The 23,381-nt window shown below is 43.3% G+C and overlaps 1 long non-coding RNA gene across 1 annotated transcript in view; it reads right to left on the bottom strand.

Annotated features, from left to right (window-relative positions):
- LOC132378366 (uncharacterized) overlaps nucleotides 1-23,381 on the bottom strand; it is a 175,658-nt gene that overhangs the window by 54,636 nt on the left and 97,641 nt on the right. Inside the window, exon 4 of the long non-coding RNA XR_009507007.1 lies at nucleotides 1,543-1,853. This is a non-coding gene — a long non-coding RNA (uncharacterized LOC132378366). The remainder of the gene's footprint in view (nucleotides 1-1,542; nucleotides 1,854-23,381) is intronic.

Consider the following 23,381-nt stretch of genomic DNA (forward strand, 5'->3'; position numbering starts at 1 on the left):
GCTTTGACAGAATTGCAGGTTTCCCTTGTAACATGGTTTGTGAGCACTGCTTCTTGGTTCTGGTCTGTACTGAAACAGAAAGGGTTTCCATGCTCTCAACATCCAGCTCATAATCAGAGTCAGAGAAGCTTGTAAGTTGATATGCCATCATCTGAGTTTATTCACATTGGCTTAGCTTCCCCCCATCCTGAACTTTGACTTGCATGAAGGACAAAGAATGATATCATACAATGATATTACAATTATAATAATACAATTACTTCCTGAGAAAGCTGAAGAAATTTAGCCTGTCCCCTAAAACCCTCACTAATTTTTATAGGTGCACCGTAGAAAGCATTCTTCTAGGGTGCATCACAACCTGGTACGGAAGTTGTCCTGTCTGAGACCGGAAGAAGCTGCAGAAGATCGTGAGCACAGCCCAGCACATCACACAAACCAATCTTCCATCCTTGGACTCACTTTACACCACATGCTGTCAGAGCAGTGCTGCCAGGATAATCAAGGACACGACCCACCCAGCCAACACACTTTTTGTCCCTCTTCCCTCCGGGAGAAGATTCAGGAGCATGAAGATTCATATGGCCAGATTTGGGAACAGCTTCTTTCCAACCGTGATAAGACTACTGAACGGATCCTGACCCAGATCTGGGCTGTACCTTCCAAATATCCGGACCTGACTTGCATTATCTTACTTTCCCTTTTCTATTTTCTAATTATGATTTATAATTTAGATTTTTATTATATTTACTTCAATTTCTACTTCAGGGAGCACGAAGTGCAGAATCAAATATCGTTGTGATGATTGTATGCTCTAGTTTCAATTGTCCGGTGACAATAAAGTATATAAGTATAATGTGTTTGGAAACCATAGCTGCTAACACTATGTGAAGCTGTAGATTTCACTTTTGTTGTGATGGGAAATGTAACGACATACAGAATGGGCCCAGATGATGGTGATAGAATCATGGAATGACAGAATAATTGCAATACAGAGGAAGCCATTTGATCAATCACATCTGCACCAGAATGTTGTTTTTTTGAGTGACAGGGGTGCAATGGTTCCTTAAGGTTGTTATAGCTGGGACTGGTAACGAGGATAAGCTCCTGCTGCCTTTCAAATGCTCCCAATGGTGTGTGTCTCAAACAGCCTCTGACAACCAAGTACTACTCCTGCCTTTCACATGTGGCTCAGCTCTTAAGCCTGGAGGCTTAGATCCATTTCTACTGACAGGAGAAGGGGTGAGGTGGGTTACTGACACACTAAAACCAGTCACCTGGCAGCTCATCTAGGAGGAGAAAAAAATCTAATCTCAAACCTCTGCCATCTTGTGGCTATACCCACTTATGAGGAAGGCTTCAGGAGTAAACCCCGAGGAAAATCCTCAGGCAATCCTACGTTGAGTTCAGTGTTAACTGGCAGCTCCTGCGACTTCGCTGGTGCCAAACAGTATCGATCTCTCCTGTTCCTTTGGATTCAGCAGCTGCGTGGAGAGGTGGGAGCCTGCTGCATGGGCAACAGCTTGCTCTCCATATTGTACTGACCTGGCTTGCGTATCATGTAGACAACTGGGATGTAACATCCATAGTCGACCCTGGCTAGTGGAGGGCCTCCGGGGCAGTGCAGTGATCAGTGTCTGCAACTAGTTGTGAAATTGGCAGATACACCAGACACTCTGACCACAATCACTCCTGTGAAGTCATGTGTCTTTTTTCTGCATGAGGGAATCCAGATTCTTGGGGCTTGATATCTGGCAACGAACTCCAAAACTGGGACCGAACTGTAAGGCAATCTACTCCCACTTCTTCCTTGCCGTGTGCCTCCAGAGCCTCCCAGGTTACGTCAGCGTCCTGTCCTATGAATGAAGAAAATTAGCTTTATTTGGCATATGTACATCGTAACATACAGTGAAATGCCTTCCTTGCTTCAAATCAAATCAGCGAGAACAGTTTTGGGCAGCCTACAAGTGCCACCACACTTCTGGCACCAGCATAGCATAGACTCAACTTGCTATCCCTGACCAAAAAAATGTCCATTTTTGGAAAGTGGGAGGAAGCTGGAGCACCAGTATAAAACTCACGCGGTCACGGGGAGAAAATATGAACTCCTTACAGACAGCGGCGGGAAATCAACCCCAGCTGCTAATTGCTGTAAAGCAAAGAGCTAACCGTTGCATTACCGTACCACACAACTGTTCATAAACTGGGCAGTTCACCAGTCAGATATGCAAATTGAACCGAGTTTCCACATGGCCCCGCAGAGGCCAACAAATATCCTCCACCAGTCTCCCAAATGCCTGTAGACACGGGCTGTACACAAGCTGGGCATACATAAACCAGTGAGGATATTTCTCCTTTACTCCATTCAACTTTCAGAAACCGTGGAGGGCACTCCCTCCTGTGTTGGTCATTGTCCTGTCCACATGGAGAGTCTCAACCATTAATATCAACTGTCCAATTCCTATCATGATGAGTTCCTTCAGCCGTTGTTTTTTTTTGTTTTGTTGACACCTCTGGTCAGCTGCGCTGCCAGTGCCCCCTCCTGCTGCAATGCTCAGGAGGTGCCAGTTACCTTTAAGCCAGACAGATGAACGATGTCTAGTGCCAGCTAGTCACCGTTTTGGCCCCTCACTGGAGTTTCTGTGCAATGAGCAGCACCATTGGTGGTGAATGAACACAGCAATCACTATAATTAGCACCAAATTATCATCTGCATTTCACTGAATCGTTATAGCATTTAGCCCACTGAGGAATTTACTAGACCACATTCACTTCCTGCCCCAGAGCATTGCAATCAATGTCTCTGTTACCAGGATGCTTGAAAGACCAATGCAGGGATTATTAGATGCTGCCTGATCCGTCAAGCTCCTCCAGGATTCGTGCGTTGATCAGAGAGTAATATCCCTACAGTACTGCACCCCTCCATCACCACTGCCTGCTCCAACCGTAGAGGTAATATAGAAAATTAACTGTAAAATAAAGCATAAAGAACACAGCAGATAATTTCAAACCAGCCAAGTGAAAATAAACAGCTGATTACAAGAGAGAAAGGAACCCCGTACGTCAATGAGCAGTTTCGAGGCAACTGGCTCAGCACTGCTGGGGCAAAGGATACGCAAGATGTATTCAGTGAGAATACAACATGGATCACACAGAATACGCCAAGTAACATGAAAATGATGCAGGTGGCAACAACAGGCACTGACAGCGTGGAAAGGCAGTTTCCTCTGTAAGCACCACCATGGGGATACAACAGCAGAAGCAGAGAGCAATGACCAGTGATTGTCTTCCAGACAGCTGGGAAGCAGTGAGTGTAGCCAGTACCAGGACCACTGCTCCTTTTTGGACATATGTGATCAATAATCCAAATTTATTCAGGCTTGCAGATGTTAAAACACAAATGAGACTGTAACAGATCATAAACACAAGGGATTCTGCAGATGCTTGAAATCCAGAGCAACACACACAAAACGCTACAGGAGCTTAGCGGGTCAGGCAGCATCAATGGAGAGAAACAAACAATCGACATTTTGGGCTGAGTCACTTTATTGCTGCAATAGAAAATGGATAGGAAGAATGGCAGTCACTTCACCTAACATGGATTGGTGCAGCTTGGTGGAAAGAATGCAGTGGGGCAATGTAAATATGTTAGTCGGGTTTCTGGAACAGAAAGCCCTTGGGTTATACACACCATCAAAGATAGTAAAATAAGGTTAAAAAAAAGCTTTTTCGAAAAGTAGGTGGTTTAAAATGGTTTTGAGAACCAAAAATATAAAGAAAAAATTAATATGTTTCAAACTAAGTGAATTCCTGCTTTAACAATAATCACTGGTATGTTTATAGGTTTAGTTACAAATTGGCTCTGCAGGAAGTATAAAGCCCTTGGACTGAATAAGGAAAAAGGGAGGCCTTCAAAAGTGAAATGTTGAGAGTACAGAATTTGGGTGTTCCTGTCAGAATAAAAGCCAAGGCTAACAGGTTTTGAGATGCTTGGTTTTTAAGGAGTATTGAGGCCCTGGTTAAAAAAGAAGAAGGTGATGCATATCAGGTACAGGGAGTTAGGACTAAATGAGGCACTTGAGCAGTATAAGTGTAAAGGGGGTTTCTTGTTTTTTCTTTGTTACTGTGTACGTAATCAAAAGGGCTTTTTGTTTGTTAACTAGCAGGAATGCTTCTTTGTTGCGAGAGAGTGCTGGGAGAATTGTATTCCTTTGTAAACCAAATGGGGATTAATGTTCTTTCTTCTGAGTCTGTAAGCTTTTGTTGACGGGCTTTTGGGCAGATCGGCGCGAGGGGGTTGAGAGAGAGGACGCAATGCTGTAAGCTGAGCGAGGAACGGACCCCAAGCGGGGGTCCGAGGCCAGGAGGTACTCCGAGGAGGGGGGATGAAGCTAGATGTGCTTGGTTGACCACTCGGAGGGTCCTGAGCTGCGAGTCGAGGAGTTCGGAGGGGATCGAATGGTGGCTAGAAGACTTCAGTAATTGAGCTCCAATGGTTGTGCACAAAGTGGTTTGGACTTTGATAAGTTTGGCGCCTTTTCTTTATTTTTTTCTCTTCATATATACTGTATCGTTATTAATCACTTAGTTATAGTAACCTTTATAAATTGTACTCATTTAATCGCTTATGGTGTACTGCCTGTTTTTGGGCAAGGCGGGGACATCACACAGCATCCACACCAGCTGATTACCCAGTTTGGCAGGGCCGAAGGCTGCTCCCCCTAGACGAGAACGAGCTGAGCGAGCCTGAGGTGACCCAGGGGGTTACATTGTGGGGGCTTGTCTAGGATTGATTTCTGTGGAAGCTGTGTGATCACCCTCTTTAAATTGTGTCTGCGGCGAAGAGTTGGTGTGCCTTTGTGGGTGTGCGATTGCTGGTTATCTCTGCATGTGTGTTGGGTGGGGTGGCTGCTGTTGATAGCCTGGAGGTCGTTGTTCGAGTTCCGACTAGTGCTGACGAAATGGTGGTGGGACCATGGGATGTCCGTACTGTTTGGAGAGTGAGGAGTGACAGGTTGGGATGTTTCTGCAGTGGTGGGCTCCGCCCAGTTGTTGGAATAATGTCCAGCCCTAAAGGGGCGGAGGCGTGGGCGGAGCAGACCCCTCATTTGTTGGGTGAGTGGCAGTGCTTGGCTGAGGAAAAGCGACAGGGACGGGTTGAAAGTTTGAGTAGGTGGGCTGGTGACTTCGTTAGAACTGTCGGGCTCAATTACCTCTAAGTGACAGCTGCCAGTTCTGGGAAAATGTGGGAAAATGTGTGTGGTTCGACTGGAAGTCAAATGCCGCAGTTGGAGGGCTTATCATATCCGTGGCAGGAGATTGGTGGAAAGTTTTTAGGGTATCCCTTTTGCCTAGGGCGGCAGATAAATTGCTTGTGGTGCCAAGGGGATCTGTCAAGGGGATCAGTTGTTACGTTGATTCGAGAGGTGTCGGGAAACTTAGAGGAGGCCCAGTGGGGGAACGGTTTGGGGTCTCTGGGGGAGCACGTTCCCAGCAATGTACCAAGGAACTCCCGAAAGGAACAGACCCTATTCCTGAAGGCTTAGAGGGACCAAGCGCACAGGTGTTGTTACCGATGGATGGAAGTCAAGTTAAAGCCATCCTCGGCACCAGGGCGCCGGTTAAGTTGCTGTACAGTTTGTTTTATAACCGTTATTGGAAGCATTTACCCTTGACGACATTGAGGACACTGGAGATTTGGGGTACCTGTGCTGGTGATTATCCAGACGACGGTTGTTGGTCAGTGAAAATGGAGTTCTTGGAGGCAAATGTGGAGGAGACTGAGGTTCATGAATCGTTAATGCTGATGTGTCCGGACACTGTTGAGACGGGCAGCGTTTCTGTTCTAGAGAGAACCAATATCCTGCTGGTACGCTTGGGGGCCTGCCCGGAGGAGGCAGGTGAGCGCTGTTTGGAGGCATCGTCGATGCACCCAGAGTTTCGAGCTGCTTGTGCGGACGTGTGTAGCACCATTGGGCCGATACCGAATTCAAACAAGAGCCGGTGGTGGTATGGCCTGGGGGAAATATCTGAGGGTGAGACCCTCTTAGTGGACGCTGCGAAATACCACGAGGGAGGGGAGTTGACTGCTGAAGATACCTCGGAGAGAGAGAGGTTGCGGCGACTGGCCCCTACAGCCGTGGAAGACGTAGGCAGCGTGTGTGTGGGTTGTAGTGCGTTGAAGAGGCGCACTGTCAGTGACCAGAATATGGCCCTGAGGGCCGGAGAGGCGATGGCCTGTCTGAGTGGTGCGACGTGGTTTAAGGTGCTGGATCTGAGGAGTGGATGTTGCCAGATCCCGATGAGTGAGGCTGACAAGGAGAAGACAGCCGTTATAAATTCCCTAGGAGTCTTCGGGTCCGAAAAGATGCCACAGGGCATATCTGGAGCCCTTGCAACCTTCCTGCGGGGCAGGTGGAAGACCATAGGGGATGTGGAGGCGTTTGGAGTTTTGGTGTATGTGGATGATCTCTTGGTATTTGGACTTGCCTCAGGAGAATATGAAGTGAGGTCATTGCAGGAGCGGCTGAGAATTACAGAGTTAAAGTGTTTTCTGGACAAGTGCCAGGGCTGGCGAAGGTCGCAGCTCGTGAGTGACTGTCTCTACGGAATCAAGTTTGAAATGAAGACGGAGAGACTGGAGAAAGTGATCTGGAACCATTCGGAAGACTTACAAGTTGGACAGCATGAAGAAAGTTGTCTGACTGAGGGCAATAGCAAACTGAGAACCTGGAGAGGGGAGTTTGCGGAGGTGAAGAAATTACAGACAAATCTCAGAAGAGAGAAGCGGAAGCTTGAAGGGAACCTGAAGATGACCATTGACAGTTCAAATGAAGTGCAAAACCTGAAAGTTGATCTGGAAGTCATGAGGAAGAAAAAGCTGGAAAGCAGTGCAGTGAATACTGAACAGGAGGCTGAAGAGACTGCAGGAGCAGTGCAGGCCACGTGTTTCCATTTGGAGAAGATCAAACAGCAGCTACCGATCGCAGAAATGAGGAAGAATACAGATTCAATGGATGATGTGCTGGACGTGTGGTACATGCTGCCCTTTGCTGACTTTCCCTCGATTGAGGAAGAGACCTTTGGCCCTTCTCCCATTGAGTCAGGTGTAGCGGGGAGGGTTAGCTGTGTGCAGCGTGGGGCATGAGTGAGAGGTTGAGAGAGGAGTTGGTAGTGGGCCCAAGGTATCCCCAGTTGTGTCCGAGCCTGAAGGGTTTAGGTGAGGGGGTACGGAGGTCACAGAAGGGTTAGGGAACTCCCAGATAGTTGGCCTAAGTAACGCCTGAGGAACAGGGCGTGAGGTTTACTGTGTGGGGAGGAGATGTCACTGTTTGTGCTTGGGTTACGGTGTGTTGGCAGGAAAGATGGCGAGTTATTTAATAGTCATGAGGACATGACTTATATTTGGTGGGGGAGAGTGTAAAGGGGGTTTCTTCTTTTTACTGTGTATGTAATCAAAAGGGCTTTTTTGTTTGTTAACTAGCAGGAATGCTTCTTTGTTGTGAGAGAGTGCTGGGAGAATTGTATTCCTTTGTAAACCAAATGGGGATTAATGTTCTTTCTTCTGTCTGTAAGCTATTGTTGGTGGGCTTTTGGGCAGATCGGCGTGAGGGGTTTGAGAGAGAGGACGCAATGCTGTAAGCTGGGCAAGGAACGGACCCCAAGCAGGGGTCCGAGGCCAGGAGGTACTCCGAGGAGGGGGGATGAAGCTAGATGTGCTTGGTTGACCACTCGGAGGGTCCTGAGCTGCGAGTCGAGGAGTTCGGAGGGGATCGAATGGTGGCCAGAAGACTTCAGTAATTGAGCTCCAATGGTTGTGCACAAAGTGGTTTGGACTTTGATAAGTTTGGCACCTTTTCTTTATTTTTTTCTCTTCATATATACTGTATCGTTATTAATCACTTAGTTATAGTAACCTTTATAAATTGTACTCATTTAATCGCTTATGGTGTACTGTCTGTTTTTGGGTGAGGCGGGGACACACACAGCATCCACACCAGCTGATTACCCAGTTTGGCGGGGCCGAAGGCTGCTCCCCCCTAGACGAGAACGAGCTGAGCGAGCCTGAGGTGACCCAGGGGGTTACATAAGAAGTGCAAGACAACACTTATGAGAGAAATCATGAAAGCTAAAAGGAGACATGAAATTGCTCTGGCAGACAAGGTGAAGGAGAATCCCAAGGGCTCATTAAGATATACTAAGAGCAAAAGGATAACGAGGTACATAATTGGTCCTCGAAGATCAACTGGGACATCTGTACATGGAGCCAAAGGTGAAGGGAGGAGATCTCAAATTATTTTATTTTGCACCTGTGTTTACTCAGGAGACAAACATAGTGCCTTAAGAAAGAGTAGTGAGGTTATGGACTGTGTAAGGGCTACAGAAGAGGTGGTGCTTGCTGCCTTTAGGAGAATTAAGCTGGATAGATCACAAGGGGCTGATAAAGTGTTCTATCAAACCTTGTAGGAGGCAAGTGCAAAAATTGCAGGAGCACTTCAAAAGGTATTTAAAATGTCCTTTGCTGTGGGTGATGCTGACCAAATTAAGAGCCCATGGTATTACGGGAAAGTTGCAAACATGGTTAGAGCATTGGCTGATTGGAAGAAGGCAGTGAGAGGGAATAAAAGGATCCTTGTCTGGTTGGCTGCCAGTGACTAGTGGTGTTCCACACGGGTTGATTTAGTTCCACTTCTATTTATACTGTATATTAATTATTTAGATGATGAAATAGATGGCTTTGTTGCCAAGTTTGTAGATGATATGAAGATTTGTGGAGGGACAGGTAGGATACTGAAGGACTTAGACACATTAGGAGAAGGGGCAATCAAGTGGCAAATGAAATATAATGTTGGAAAATGCATGGTCATTCACTTTGGTAGTAGAAATAAATGTGCGGATTATTTTCTAAACAGGGAGAAAATCCAGGAATCTTAGATGCAAAGGGACTTGGGAGTCCTTGTGCAAAATACCCTAAAGGTTAACTTGTTGGTTGAGTCAGTGGTAAGGAAGGCAAATGCCATGTTAGTATTTATTTCAAAGAGGTCTAGAATACAAGAGCAGGGATACAATGCTGAGGCTTTATAAGGAACTGGTGAGGCCCTCCTTGAATATTGTGAACAGTTCTGGCCTCCTCATCTAAGAAAAGATGTGCTGGCATTGGAGAGGGTTCAGAGGAGGTTCAAAAGGATGATTCTAGGAATGAAAGGGTTATCATACAAGGAACGTTTGATGGCTTTGGGTCTGTATTCGCTGGTATTTAGAAGGATGGGGGGGGGGATCTCATTGAAACCTTTCAAATGCTGAAAGGCCTTGATAGAATAGATGTGGAAAGGATGTTTCCCATGGTGGGAGAGTCTAGGACAAGAAGGCACAGCCTCAGGGTAGAAGGGTGTCCATTCAAAACAGAGATGCAGAGAAATTTCTTTAGCCAGAGGATGGTGAATTAGTGGAATTTATTGCCATGTGCAGCTGTGCAGGCCAGGTCATGTATTTAAGGCAGAGATTGATAGGTTCTTGATTGCACATGGCATCAAAGGCTACGGGGAGAAGGTGGGAAATGGGGTTGAGCAGGAGAAAAAAAAAGCATCAGCCATGATTGAATGGTGGAGCAGACTCGATGGGCCAAATGGCCTAATTCTGCTCCTATGTCTTTCTTATGTGCCAGAGGACCGGGGATAGCAAATATTATTCCTTTGTTCAGGCCATAATTCTTATATAGGCTATAATTCTTACAACAGAATAAGAATTAGATAGATAGATAGATACTTTATTCATCCCCAAGGGGAAATTCAACATTTTTCCAGTGTCCCATACACTTATTGTAGCAAAACTAATTACATACAGTATTTAACTCAGTATAAATATGATATGCATCTAAAATCACCCTCCCAAAAAGCATTAATAAATAGCTTTTAAAAAGTTCTTAAATAGTTTACTGAAGTGCATTGAGTGGTAACTTAAGCTCAGTCCTAACCCCTAATTATATGTCAGTGAGCCTGATGTCGACCTGGGTAAATTATTTGAAGGAAATCTAAGGGACAGGATACTGTATATCCTGGAAACCATAGAAAGGGTGCAGAGGAGATTTACAAGGATGCTGTCTGGATTGGGGAGCATGCCTTATGAGAAAAGGTTGAATGAACTCAGCTTTTTCTCCTTGGAGTGACGGAGGATGAGAGGTGACTTGATAGAGGTGTACAAGATAATGAGCAGCATTTATCATGTGGATAGTCAGAGGCTTTTTCCCAGGGCTGAAATGACTAGCATGAGAGGGCACAGTTTTAACATGTTTGGAAGTAGGTACAGAGGAGATGTCAAGGGTAAGTTTTTACGCAGAAATTGGTGAGTGCATGGAATGGGCTGCCGGCGATGGTGGTGGAGGTGGATACAATAGGGCCTTTTAAGAGACTCCTGGACAGGTACATGGAGTTCAGAAAACTAGAGGGCTATGGGTAACCCTAGGTAATTTCTAAAGGTAAGGACATGTTCGGCACATCTTTGTGAGCTTAAGGGCCTGTATTGTCTGTAGGTTTTCTGAGTATCTGAAATGACAGGGTCTAATGAGGGATAGTCAACATGACTTTGTGTGCAGTAGGTCATGTGTAACCAATCATTTTGAGGAGATCATGAAAAAGGTTGATGAAGGAAAGGGGATGGACATTGTCTATGTGGACTTTAGCAAAGCCTTTGACACAGTCCAACACGTGATGCTGGTCCAGAAGGTTAAGATGCTTGGCATTCAGGATGAAGTAGTAAAGTGGATACAGCATTGGGTTAGCAGGGAATAGTGGTGGATGGTTGTGACTCTGTCTGAAGTCTCTGACTAGTGATATGCCACAGGGATTGTTGCAGGGCTGTTTATCATATATCTTAATGATTTAGATGATAATATGGTAAAACTTGCAAATGACACCAGTGACCAGTGGGAAGGATAACAAAGCCTGCAGGGTGATCTGATCCAGCTGGAAACTGGTGGCCTCTGTCAGATGCAGTTGACCGTGGATGTTGTGTACTAGCTGTTGAAGTTGTTCTGCAAGTCTGATGGAGGGCACTCGGTAAATGCACACCTCACACACGCATATTCACTTACATACAAACATTGAGGCGAGTGCACACACTTCAATGTTTTCCCTGGTATATTCTCATAATTAGCGCACTGTTTTCCCTCAGCACTGCAACATACATTCAGAATCAGAGACCAAGGTTTAGTTTAATTTCATTCCTTATTTGTTCTTGACTGCAAACGTGCCAGTGTATTGTGCATCTGCTGTTCCATGCTGTTGTCTCCCAGCAATTACATGGTGTCAGCTGGGTCTGAAACCAAACTGAAGAATTCAAGTTGGCTTTTTGGTGCCTCTCCTGCCATATGAAGTGGAATATTCCATTTTGTTAGTGATGGGGATTTGTAAATGTGTATTTGTTGTTTATATATTGCATTTAAACAGATATCTGTTTATTTTGTAATCTGATTGTAATAACACTGTGGGGTGCATCATATTCTAATTCATGTGTAGTCTGAAGTTAATTTTGTTGGTAGTTAAAGACTTGTCCTGGTGCCTATGAGGGGAAGGGGAGGGGGAGAGACAGAGATGAGAATAAGTACAGAGCTATTGTTGTGTTTTCTTGTAGGTATTTTTGTAAATATTGATATGTTTCTTTTTATTATTTTCATTCATTTTTACTAGTTTTTGCAAGTTTGAGGCACCTAATAAACATGCTTGCACTAAAGTGCTGAGCAATTCCAGCCATGTTTTTTCATAACCCACATTTATAACAGCAAGTCAGTACAGTATGATATGGAGAGAAAACTGTTGTCCACGCAGCTGATGAATCCAAAGGAATGGCAGAGATTGATGCAGCTTGGCACCAGCAAGGCCACAAGAGTTGTCAATCAGTGATTGTCAATCATCGTCAATCATGGCTTTCAAGGGATTTAATTTTATAACACTTGTTATTTGTTTTCTCCATAAGAATAAATTCTTGGGAAAGTAAAGATACACGGGAAAGTAAAGATACACGGGAAAATAAGAAACTTGCTATTATTTTTTACACTATTAATGCACATCTGTAGGTTTAGAAAAGTTAATGTTAAATATGTTTTATCTATGCAACTTGAGTAAACTTTCTAACTATGATGTAGGTTTGTCTCCTTATTCAGAGATTAATTGCTTTCTCATGTTCTCAGTCTTTGGAAGATGACCTATCATTTCAACCAGTATTAATGTCAGCTTATCAATGACAGATGTAATTTAAATACAATAGCGATATTTTGCCTAAATTCTGAGCAGGTCAGGAAAAAATTCTCTCTTTTTGATATGGGTAATATTCTAGACAACTAACTGAAACTAATGGACAATTATTTACCTGTATGGTGCTACATTGAAGATTCTTCCTCTAAAATTTACGGAAAGTCAGCAGTGAAAGAAAAACAGATTTCTACTAAGATCTTAAAAATTCATGAAGCAGGGTGAGGAACCTTGTGTAAATAAATGGAGAGACTTGAAAATCAAAAAGCTGCAGATGCCAGAAATCTGAAATAAAATACCATCAAATATTGGAAATGTTCGGCAGTGCAGGCAGTATCCGTAGAAAGAAAAGCAGAGTTAAACTTTCAGATTGTGGAACCAGGTAAGTGAGAAAACACGTTATTTTTAAGATAAAGATAAGGTGAGACGGGGCTGTGGGGAATAAAAAGATTATTTCAGATAGGGTGAGGCTAGGAATGTTAAGGTGATCCTACTGTCTGGTTAACTGATGAATGGAGGCACTTAGAGAAAAAAAATCAAACAAAGCAACACAATAAAGATGTAAAAATGCAAGTCAACTGAATGCTGAAACCTGATGCTAAAGTGAGTATGTTTGATATACCCAACAGATCAAGCAATGTCTAAGGAGAATGAACATGTGGGTTACTGTTGCAGATAAATAACCTGATCCTAGAACTAGTCAGTTCTGATGCAACCATGTGCAGGAGGTCACACCAGGAGCACCGGATACAGTATATGACCCCACCAAGCTGACAGGTGAAGTGTCATGTCACCTGGAAGGAGTGTTTGGAAGCCTGAATGGTAGTGAGGGAGGAGGTGTAGGGGCAGGTTTAGCACTTGTTCCGCTTGCAAGGATAAGCACCAGCAGAGAGATAAGTGGGGAGGGACAAATGGAGAAGGGAGTCGCATAGGGAGCGATCCCCACGGAAAGCAGGAAGCGGGGAGGAGGGTAAGAGGTGCTTAGTGGTGGGATCCCATTGGAGGTAGCAGAAGTTACAGGGAATTATGTGCTGGATGTGGAGGCTACTGGAGTGGTAGGTGAGGACAAGAGGAACCCTATCCTTGGTGGGATGGTGGGAGGATGGGGTGAGGGCAGATGTGCACGAAGTGAAGAGATGCTGGTGAGGGCAGCGTTGATAGTGCAGGAAGGAAAGCCCCTCTTTTTAAAAGAAGGAGGACATTTCATTAGTTCTGGAATGAAAAGCCTCATTCTGAGAGCAGTTGTGGTGGAGAGAGAGGAATTGAGAGAAGGGGATAGCATTTTCACAAGTGACTGGGTGGGAATTATAGTCCAGGTAGCTGTGAGAATCAGTGGGTCAAAATAGAGTGGCTGGTTTGGAAGACAAGCGTTGGGCATTTGAAAATTATGGCTTACCCTTTGGAGCTGAATGCATAGAGCCTCGGTCCTGGAAATGTTGTTTTGGGGAGGACCCCGATGTTGGTTCATCTTACACTGAATGTGGAAGATTTTGCAGAAATACCATAGGTATTACTATTCCAGTGCTTTAAAATGCTTTTTGTATTGGAGATCTGTTGTAGATAATCCATGTACTGCTACTAACTACTGTCATAGGTAATTTATGTTTATGTATAGTTTTTCATAAATACTAATGCATCTCTTTTTTTCCTGCAAATGTCTGCAAGAAAATGAATCTCAAGGTCTTATATAATAACATATCTACATACTTAGATAATAAATTTACTTTGAGCTTTGAAGTCTCAGAAACATAAAAAGAGAAGGGATCACTGCTGTCCAGTATATCTTTAGTTTTATGCCAGATCTGAGGTTTCTCAACCAAAGCCTATGCTCATGTATTAAAAGCAAAGGTGAATTTCATCAGGTTGTGTGACACAATCAGTGTAACAACTAGAGTAAGCTGTGTCTAACTGTTTTCTGATGCTGTACATGTGGGTTCACCAGCCATTATAAGCACACGCTGCAGTGGAATACCGGTCCAATATATTGTATATACTTTAACAGGATCAAGGTTGTGAAAGAGATGTTGACAATGCCCGAATCTTTTATACATTACAGTTCACTGCCCAGAAATAAGGAATTTAAAATTTGAAGGCTGACACGCTCTTTCAGTGATCACAAGCCTTGGCCAATATTATTTTCCAGGAGGTAGATATACATTCAGTGGCCACATTATTAGGTACCTCCTGTACCCAATAAAGTGGCCAATGAGTGTGGGTTTGTGGTCTTCTGCTGCGGTAGCCCATCCACTTCAAGGTCCAACATATTGTGCAAGCAGAAATGCACTTCTGCACACCTCTTGTGAAGCGTGGTTGTTTGAGTTACTGTTCCCTCATGTCAGCTTGAACCAGTCTGGCCTCTCTCTTTAACAAGGCATTTTCACCCACAGAACTGTTACTACCTGGATGTTTCTGTTTCTCACACCATTCTCTAAACTCTAGAGACTCGTGTACCTGAAAATCCCAGGAGATCAGCAGTATCTGAGATACTCAAATCACCCGCCTGACACCAACAATCATTCCACAGTCAAAATCACTTAGATCATCTTTCTTCACCGTTCTGATGTTTGGTCTGAACGAAGACTGAATCTCTTGACCATGTCTACATGCTTTTACTTTATGCATTGAATTGCTGCAAAATGACTGGCAGATTAGGTATTTGCATTTGGGAGCAGGTGTACCTAATAAAGTAGCCATAGGGCAATGCAATATATTAGTGAGGAGAGTGCATGCAGAGTATTACTGCCATAAGAGGGAGGAAGGGAGGAGAGAACACCATGGAGTACCTTATTCAGTGAAAATGCTAACAGAACAATTTTCAACGTGCACTTCCATAAAGAGCAGTGTTATGGGAAGCAACTTCAGCAGGGAGATTCAAATGAAGACACTACGTATTCAGTGACTTTAAGGGTCATCATAGCCGTTAACTTTGAAGCAATATTTTTATGGCTGCTGTCGGGGACATTACTAATCTTTCCTAGTTTGAACTGGATCACTGGATCACTGGATCTTCATCTCTCATGTCAGAGAGCAGCTGGCAACATAAACAGGAGGGTTTACCGCTTTCCTGACAGCGCAATGTACCACTGACTGCACCTGTATTGAGTACATTGTACCTGTGCTGAATACATTTGGGTGCTGAAATTTGCAACAATTGCAAGGGTTTCTGCTCCCTTACTGGGCAGTTGATTTGTAATGATACTCCAGTTGCTTTGAAAGCTGCACCATTGATCCTAGTTTGCAGCTGTTATAAAGTAGACGTGCTCTCAGGATGAGGCTTTTCATTCCAGGACAAAGATGTCTTCCTTTTTTAAACAAAGGGGCTTCCCTTCTTCCACCATCAACTCTGCTCTCAAACGCATCTCTCCCATTTCCCGCACACCTGCCCTCACCCCATCTGCCCACCACCCCACTCGGGATAGGGTTCCCCTTGCCCTCACCTACCACCCCACCAGCCTCCAGGTCCAACGTATAATTCTCTGTAACTTCCGCCACCTCCAATGGGACCCCACTACCAAGCACATCTTTCCCTCCCCCCTTCTGCTTTCCACAGGGATCGCTCCCTACACGACTCCCTTGTCCACTCGTCCCTCCCATCCCTTTCCACCAATCTCCCTCCTGGCACTTATCCTTGCAAGCGGAACAAGTGCTACATCTGCCCTTACACTTCCTCCCTCACCACCATTCAGGGCCCCAGACAGTCCTTCCAGGTGAGGCGACACTTCACCTGTGAGTCGGCTGGTGTGGTATATTGCATCCGGTGCTCCCGGTGTGGTCTTTTATATATTCATGAGACCCGACGCAGACTGGGAGACCATTTCGCTGAACACCTACGCTCTGTCCACCAGAGAAAACAGGATCTCCCAGTAGCCACACATTTTAATTCCATGTCCCATTCCCATTCTGATGTGTCTATCCATGGCCTCCTTGTATCCATGTCAAGATGAAGCCACAGTCAGGTTGGAGGAACAACACCTTATATACCGGCTGGGTAGCCTCCAACCTGATGGCATGAACATTGACTTCTCTAACTTCCGTTAATGCCCCTCCTCCCCTTCTTACCCCATCCATGACATATTTAGTTTTTTTTCTCTCTCTCTTTCTGCCCATCACTCTGCCTGTTCTCCATCTCCCTCTGGTGCTCCCCTCCCCCCTTCTTTCTCCCTAGGCCTCCCGTCCCATGATGCCAATCACCTTTCCAGCTCTTAGCTTCATCCCACCCACTCTGGTCTTCTATCATTTCACATTTCCCCCTCCCCCTCCTACTTTCAAATCTCTTACTATCTTTCCTTTCGGTTAGTCCTGACGAAGGGTCTCGGCCCGAAACGTCGACAGTGCTTCTCCCTATAGATGCTGCCTGGCCTGCTGCGTTCCACCAGCATTTTGTTTGTGTTGTTTGAGAACTAGGTTACCTCTTCCATGCAATGACAAAACCTGCAGCTGCTAGAAATCCAAAGCAACACAAACAAAATACTGGAAGAAACCAGCATCTATGAAACAGAGTAAACAATGGACCTTTTGGGCCAAGACCACTAATGAGGGGTCTCAAACTGAAACCTTGACTGTTTACTCTTTACAGTAGATGCTGTGTGGCCTGCTGAATTCTTCCAGATTTTGAGAGTTGCGATCACATCCCTGTGGCTCGAGTCCAGACCACTTACCCAGCCCAGTGACTCATGGATCCTGCTTCTAAGCTGATATACGTATAATGTAATGTGTCAGTTTAAGGTGGTGGCTGATGGTTGCCCATAGACTGACACCTTCACCTTTGCCTTCTTTGGTACTGAGCTGCAGTCACCCACTTGGATTGACTATTTAAAACGAGAATTGTAATGAGGAAGTGGTATAGAGGAGGAATGATGTATAAAAGTCTGAGATTCATGCTTGCAGTTAAAGACAGTCGGATGAGGGGTAAGTTGAATATGACAATTACTTATGAACATCTTCAGTGGCTTCAAGTGGCAAAAGAGGCTGTAATGATTGCTTCACTAAGGACCAGCTCTCCTCCCCAGAAATTTTGTATATCTGCAGTTCCTCCATTACAGTTGGTGCCAATCATGAGTCACCTTTTTCTGCAAGAGTTAAGTGGGTTTGCCTGGCTGTGTGGGGATGATGTGCCAGCCATGGTTGAAGAACTGGGAATTTGAGAGGGCTGTGAGTTATGGGACTGAGGCATTGAGTAGTGGTCATGATGTTATAGTGTGTAATGATGCTCATAAATGCTAATTCCGTGTTCTCTTTGATGACAATAAAGGAGAACTGGTGATGGATCTTCAATAGGAGTTCAGTGAGACTCTCAATGTGGTATCCACTGCTGTTTCTTTGACCTTCTGTCCCCTTCCTATTCAATCCTCATGAAGGATATCATTCCAAGACATTGACAGTTTATTCTCCTCCATAGATGCAACTTGACTTGCTGAGTTCCTCCAGCATTTTGTGTGTTGTGGGGTTGTGGGGGGAAGTGGGGGGAGTAGTGGGGATAAAATCCCACTACCTGTTAAATGCTCTCAATTGTGTGCGTCTCATCATTGTCAACCAACTCCAGTTCCTGGCCTTCATGTGTGGCTTAGCCACGAAGCCTGGTGAAACAGTTTCTACTGACAGGAGAAAGGCAAAGGCATGTTACTGGCACCGTAAAATCTGACACTCCAGGCAGATAGGGTTCATCAGCCATAGTTGGTAGCTCATCTAGAAGATGGAAAACTCTGATTTCAAATCTCTTAATGCCTTATGTCTATGGCCACTCATGGGGAAAGGAGGGAATAAACCCCAAGGAAAAAGCCACAGTGGAGGTCCTAAGGCTGTCCTACATTAAGTCCATCACTGATTGACAACCCTTGCGGCCTTGCTGGTGCCAAGCTGCATCAATCTCTGCCATTCCTTTGGATTCATCAGCTGCGTGGAGAGGGGGAGCCTGCTGCGTGGACAACAGTTTTCTCTCCATATCATACTGTACTGACTTGTACATCAGAGATAATCCTTTTGTTTGACCCATCTCTCCCCCAACTCCTCTGCTACTGCAAACCAACTTGTTTTTACTCGTTCTCTGTTCTTTTTAAGGGTTTGAGTCTGTTGCTCTTCCACTAATGCTGCCTGACTGCCGAGTACTTTTTCCAGCATTTAGTGAAAAGGTTTTCCTTGGGCAAAGATATCCAGAACATGGCACAAAGCATGAGTAAATATGGTTGGGGTAAAGCAATGATCTAATTAAATGGCAGAACAAATTCTAGGGGCTGAATGACCAACATTCCAATGTAATTAAACATTTACATCAATTGAAACAATTAGTGGAGAAATTAATATCCAATTATTCTTCCTGTTATATTCCATGATCAATACCCTAGGATCCAGGCAGCATTCATCCATTCAGAAAATTGGAAGGAAAAGGAAGACTTAATGTCTGAATAAAACCATGTGGTTAAAATTCAGAGAATTGATCCAAACATCTTGAAAGAATTTACACAACGCATAGAAGTTGGGCAAAAATAATTCTCTATATTTTTGACAGTCATTGTACTGCAGATATCTTAAATGTCTCCAAGCCTTGGAGGTGTACCTGTACCATTGATGCAAAAAAAAAACTTGAAATTGTTCAGACAAATGTTCCACATGCAGAAGAAAATACACTCTTCAGGCAAGGATTAAATCATCTTCACTTCCTGTTCTTAAACCTTTCAACTACATAAACCAGACCATGATGTTTCCTTATGAAATGTTTTAATTAAAATATGGCATTTTAAGGGAAACCATTTTTAGTTAATTTTATGCTTGTGTCTTATCTGTTTAGAGAACATTTGCTAGCCACATTTAAATGAAACGACATCAATGGCCCTGGATTTAAGCAGCTGAAATTGCAACCAAGTGTCAGGATGAAATTCAGAAGGCCTCAGAAGAACATACACTTTACACGTGGTTGCTTTAAATTCATTAGCTTGATATACTTGATAAAGGAACTTCCCAAAACAAAAAAATCCTCTAACTGGATATGTAAACAAATAAATTATACTTCAAAAGAAATTTGGTACCTTTTTAATAGAAAATAATTTTTAGTAGAAACTGGATTAAGTTCTGAATTGGATTTGATTTAGAGATCATGATTTATCAATTAAGGGTACATACTTAGGACCCAGACATGAAATGTTGATTCACAGATTATAAAACTAAGGAATAAAGATTTGCTAGGCCCTAGTTATGTTTTTCATAGGCCAAATTTTCCTTTCTTCAAACTAGAGACAATTTAAAGTAGGCTAATACTTACATTGTCAGTCACAAATTCCTAAGAAGGCAATGCTCTTTGAAGTGCAGATTTTCCTTTGTTAAAGTAAAGCAACAATTTATCTGTAAACTGACATTTGCTTACAGGAAATTTGGCCAAATCAAAAAGGACACACAATCTGAAGCAGATGCCCAGCTTCATTGAATGTAATGAACATCCTAGTATCATTTCCAACTTGATCATTGTATTCACATATTGGCCTCATTTGTTCTGTTATCATATCCCAGCTGGCTCAACAGAACCATCAATAATGTTTTAGACAATAGTGTATGTCCTCCTCCGGATAAACAATTATTTTTGCCACAGTAAGAACATACATGCCAATACTTTGTGGAGTCCACATATTAAACATTTGCCTGTTGACCATAAAGCACCTTCCTGCCAAATACAGAGACAAGAATCTGTTAAACAAGTAATGGAATTTTGCAATATATTGTAATTGCAAATTGCTTTTTGTTCATGCATTTTTATTGAATGCTTAAGATTATAAGTGTACCACACTAAAACAAAATTACAGCAGTATATTTCAAGATCCTTCATCTTATCCACATATTAGAACAAGTGAGCAAATGCTTTTTGAAAGAGCAATTTTAAGAAGCAAATTAAAGATGGGCAAAAAGTAGAGAAGTGAACAACTTGGGAAGGGACTTCAAACCATCAGGTCTAAGCAACTGAAGACAATGGCATCAAAGGTCAAATGCTGGCAAAACACCAGAATACAAAAATGCCCAAGGTCTTGAAGGCACAGGACAGAAAAGTTGCGGAGGGTCATAGATTTAGTTGGCTCCATTTTGGGTACTAGCCTACAAAGTACCCAGGACTTCTTCAAGGAGTGCTGTCTCAGAAAGGCAGCATCCATTATTAAATACCCCCAGCACCCAGGGCATGTCCTTTTCTCACTGTTACAATCAGGTAGGAGATACAGAAGCCTGAAGGCACACACTCAGCGATTCAGGAACAGCTTCTTCCCCTCTGCCATCCGATTCCTAAATGGGCATCAAATCCATGAACACTACCTCACTTATATTATTATATATATATATATATATATATAATTTCTGTTTTTGTACATTTTAATCTATTCAATATACATATACTGTAATTGATTGGTTGCTTTCTTCTATATTATGTATTGCATTGAAATGCAGTTGCTAAGTTAACAAATTTCACCACACATGCTGGTGATAATAAACCTGATTCTGACTCTTGCAGTAAAGCCTAGAGATTTTGTTTGGATGCAAATTTTAAAACTGGTGCATTGTCCAATTGAAAACTAAAGAGCATAAGGAGACAATGATGTACAAGACTTGTTAATGAGCTAGGGTATGGAAAGTTGATTTAGAAGATAGAAAGAGAGAACTTGGTTCCATAAGCAAAGGAATAGATAAATCTGGAAGAAACAATTGAATGGGCAAAGGTTTCAGCAACAGATTCATTGGGAAAGATAAACCATATCAGAGTGCTGCTACTCAGTTTTGCTAGTTGAACAATGAATTAGTGAATTTATTAAAATTGTTGGAGCTTCTGTGTATCATATTTCTCTCAGAAATTGATTCTTAAAGTCACAACTGTTGTTACTCATTTAGACAATCCACATTTGAAACATTGCATATTTTTTCAGTGTAACTCTTAAAATTGGAAGATGAATATATGGTTCAAGATGCTTCATAAATGGCTAATCATAAATTAATGTAATATGGATGACAAGTTACATAACTTTCAGAGGTAACCATGGTAAATTACAGTAACTCTGTGTTCACTCACTTATCTTCCACTGCTTTTGATATCCTCTTCATTTCATTCGACCTATCCAAAATCTATCCAGCTCATGTCCAGAAATTAACCTGTGTTATTATCACTCAAGATTCCTTCACAAACATCAAATCCTTAAAACCCTCATCCGTCACCTACGCACTGTCATTAAATTACATTTCCTATAGATATGTCACCAACATCAGCTAATGAATGTTATTCAATCATGGCAGAATTTTAAGCCATGAAGTAAACCATATGGCTCTAAGACCTAGGAGCAGAACAAGGCCATTCAACTCATTGAGTTCACTCTGCCATTCCAATGTGGCTGATTTATCATCCTTCTCAACACCATTCTCCTATCTGCCCCCCAATACCTTTCAAGCACTAATAATCATGGACCTATAAACCTCAAGTCTTAAATCTACCCAATGGCTTGGCCTGCACAGCCAACAGTGGCAAAGAAATCCACAGATTCACCAGCATCTGGCTTAAAAAAATTTCCTCCTCTGTTCTAAATGGATGTCCCTCAGTTCTGAGGCTGAGCCCTTTGACCTTAAACCACCCACTTTAAGAAACATCTTCTCCACATCCGCTCTATCTAGATCTTTCAATATTCAATAGATTTCAATAAGGTTCCCCCTCACTCTTCTAAAATCCAGTGAATAGCAGTCCAGGGCCATCAAACGTTTCTCGTACATTAACCCTTTCATCCCTGGGATCATTGTCGTTAAATCCTCTGGACTCCAATGCCAGCACATCCTTTCTTAAAAAGGGTGGCCAAATTGCTCACAATACTGCAAGTGCAATCTGACCAATGACTTAAAGCCACAGAATTAAATCCTTGCTTTTGTATTCTAGTCCTCTTGAAATGAATACTAACATTGCATTTGCCTTCCTTACCACTGACTCAACCAACAAGTTGACCTTTAGGGAATTCTGCACAAGGTTTCCCACATCTCTTTGCACCTCTGGCTTTTGATTTTTCTCCCCATTTCCAACCTTTATTTGTTCTGCTAATGTACATAGCCAATTTTATTTCCCTACACTATATTTCTTCTGCCACTTCTTTGTCCATTCCCCCAATCTGTTCAAATCCTTCTGCAGGCACCCTGCCTCCTCAATGTTATCTGCCATTCCAGCTATCTTCATATTGCCCACAAACTTGGCCACAAAGCCCATAATTCAATACGACCATAAGATATAGGAGCAGAATTAGGCCATTTGGCCCATTGAGTCTCCTGCTATTTCAGCATGGTTGATCCAATTTTCTAGCCTCAATCTCCTGCCTTCTCCCCATACTCTTTCATGCGCTGACCAATCAAGAATCTATCAATCTCTACCTTAAATGCACATAAAGACTTGCCCCCCCCCCCCCACTGCTGCCTGTTGCAAAGAATTCCACAGATTCACCACTCTCTGGCTGAAGAAATTCTTCCTCATCTCCATTCCAAAAGGAAGCCCCTCTGTTCTGAGGCTGTGTCCTCTGGTCTACCCCTCCATCTACCTTCATATCATCTGCAAACTTTGCAACAAAGCCATCAATTCCATCATCCAAATCATTGACATATAACATAAGAATCAGTCCCAAGACAGACCCCTGTGGAACACCACTAGTCACGAGCAGCCAACCAGAAAAGGCTCTCTTTATTCCCACTCTTTGCCTCCTGCCAGTCAGCCACTGCTTTACCCATGCTAGAATCTTTCTTGTAATACCATGGGCTGTAGCTTGTTAGGCAGCCTCACATGTGGCACTTTGTCAAAGGTCTTTTGAAAATCCAAGTACACAACCTCATCGATTCTCCTTTGTCTAACTTGTTTGCTATTTCTTCAAAGAATTCCAGCAGATTTGTCATGCAAGATTTTCCCTTGAGGAAATCATGCTGACTACGGCCTAATTTATCATGTGCCTCCAAGTACCCTGAGATCTCATTCTAAATAATCGACTCCAACATCTTCCCATCCACTGTGGTCAGACTAACTGGCCTGTAATTTCCTTTCTTCTGCCTCTCTTGCTTCTTGAAGAGTGGAGTAACTTTTTTAATTTTCCATTCCTCCAGAACCATATGATTCTTGAAAGATCATTACTAATGCTTCCAATCTCTTCAGCCAGC

This window comes from Hypanus sabinus, chromosome 2, assembly GCF_030144855.1.
Source record: "Hypanus sabinus isolate sHypSab1 chromosome 2, sHypSab1.hap1, whole genome shotgun sequence".
Taxonomy (NCBI): Eukaryota; Metazoa; Chordata; class Chondrichthyes; order Myliobatiformes; family Dasyatidae; genus Hypanus; species Hypanus sabinus.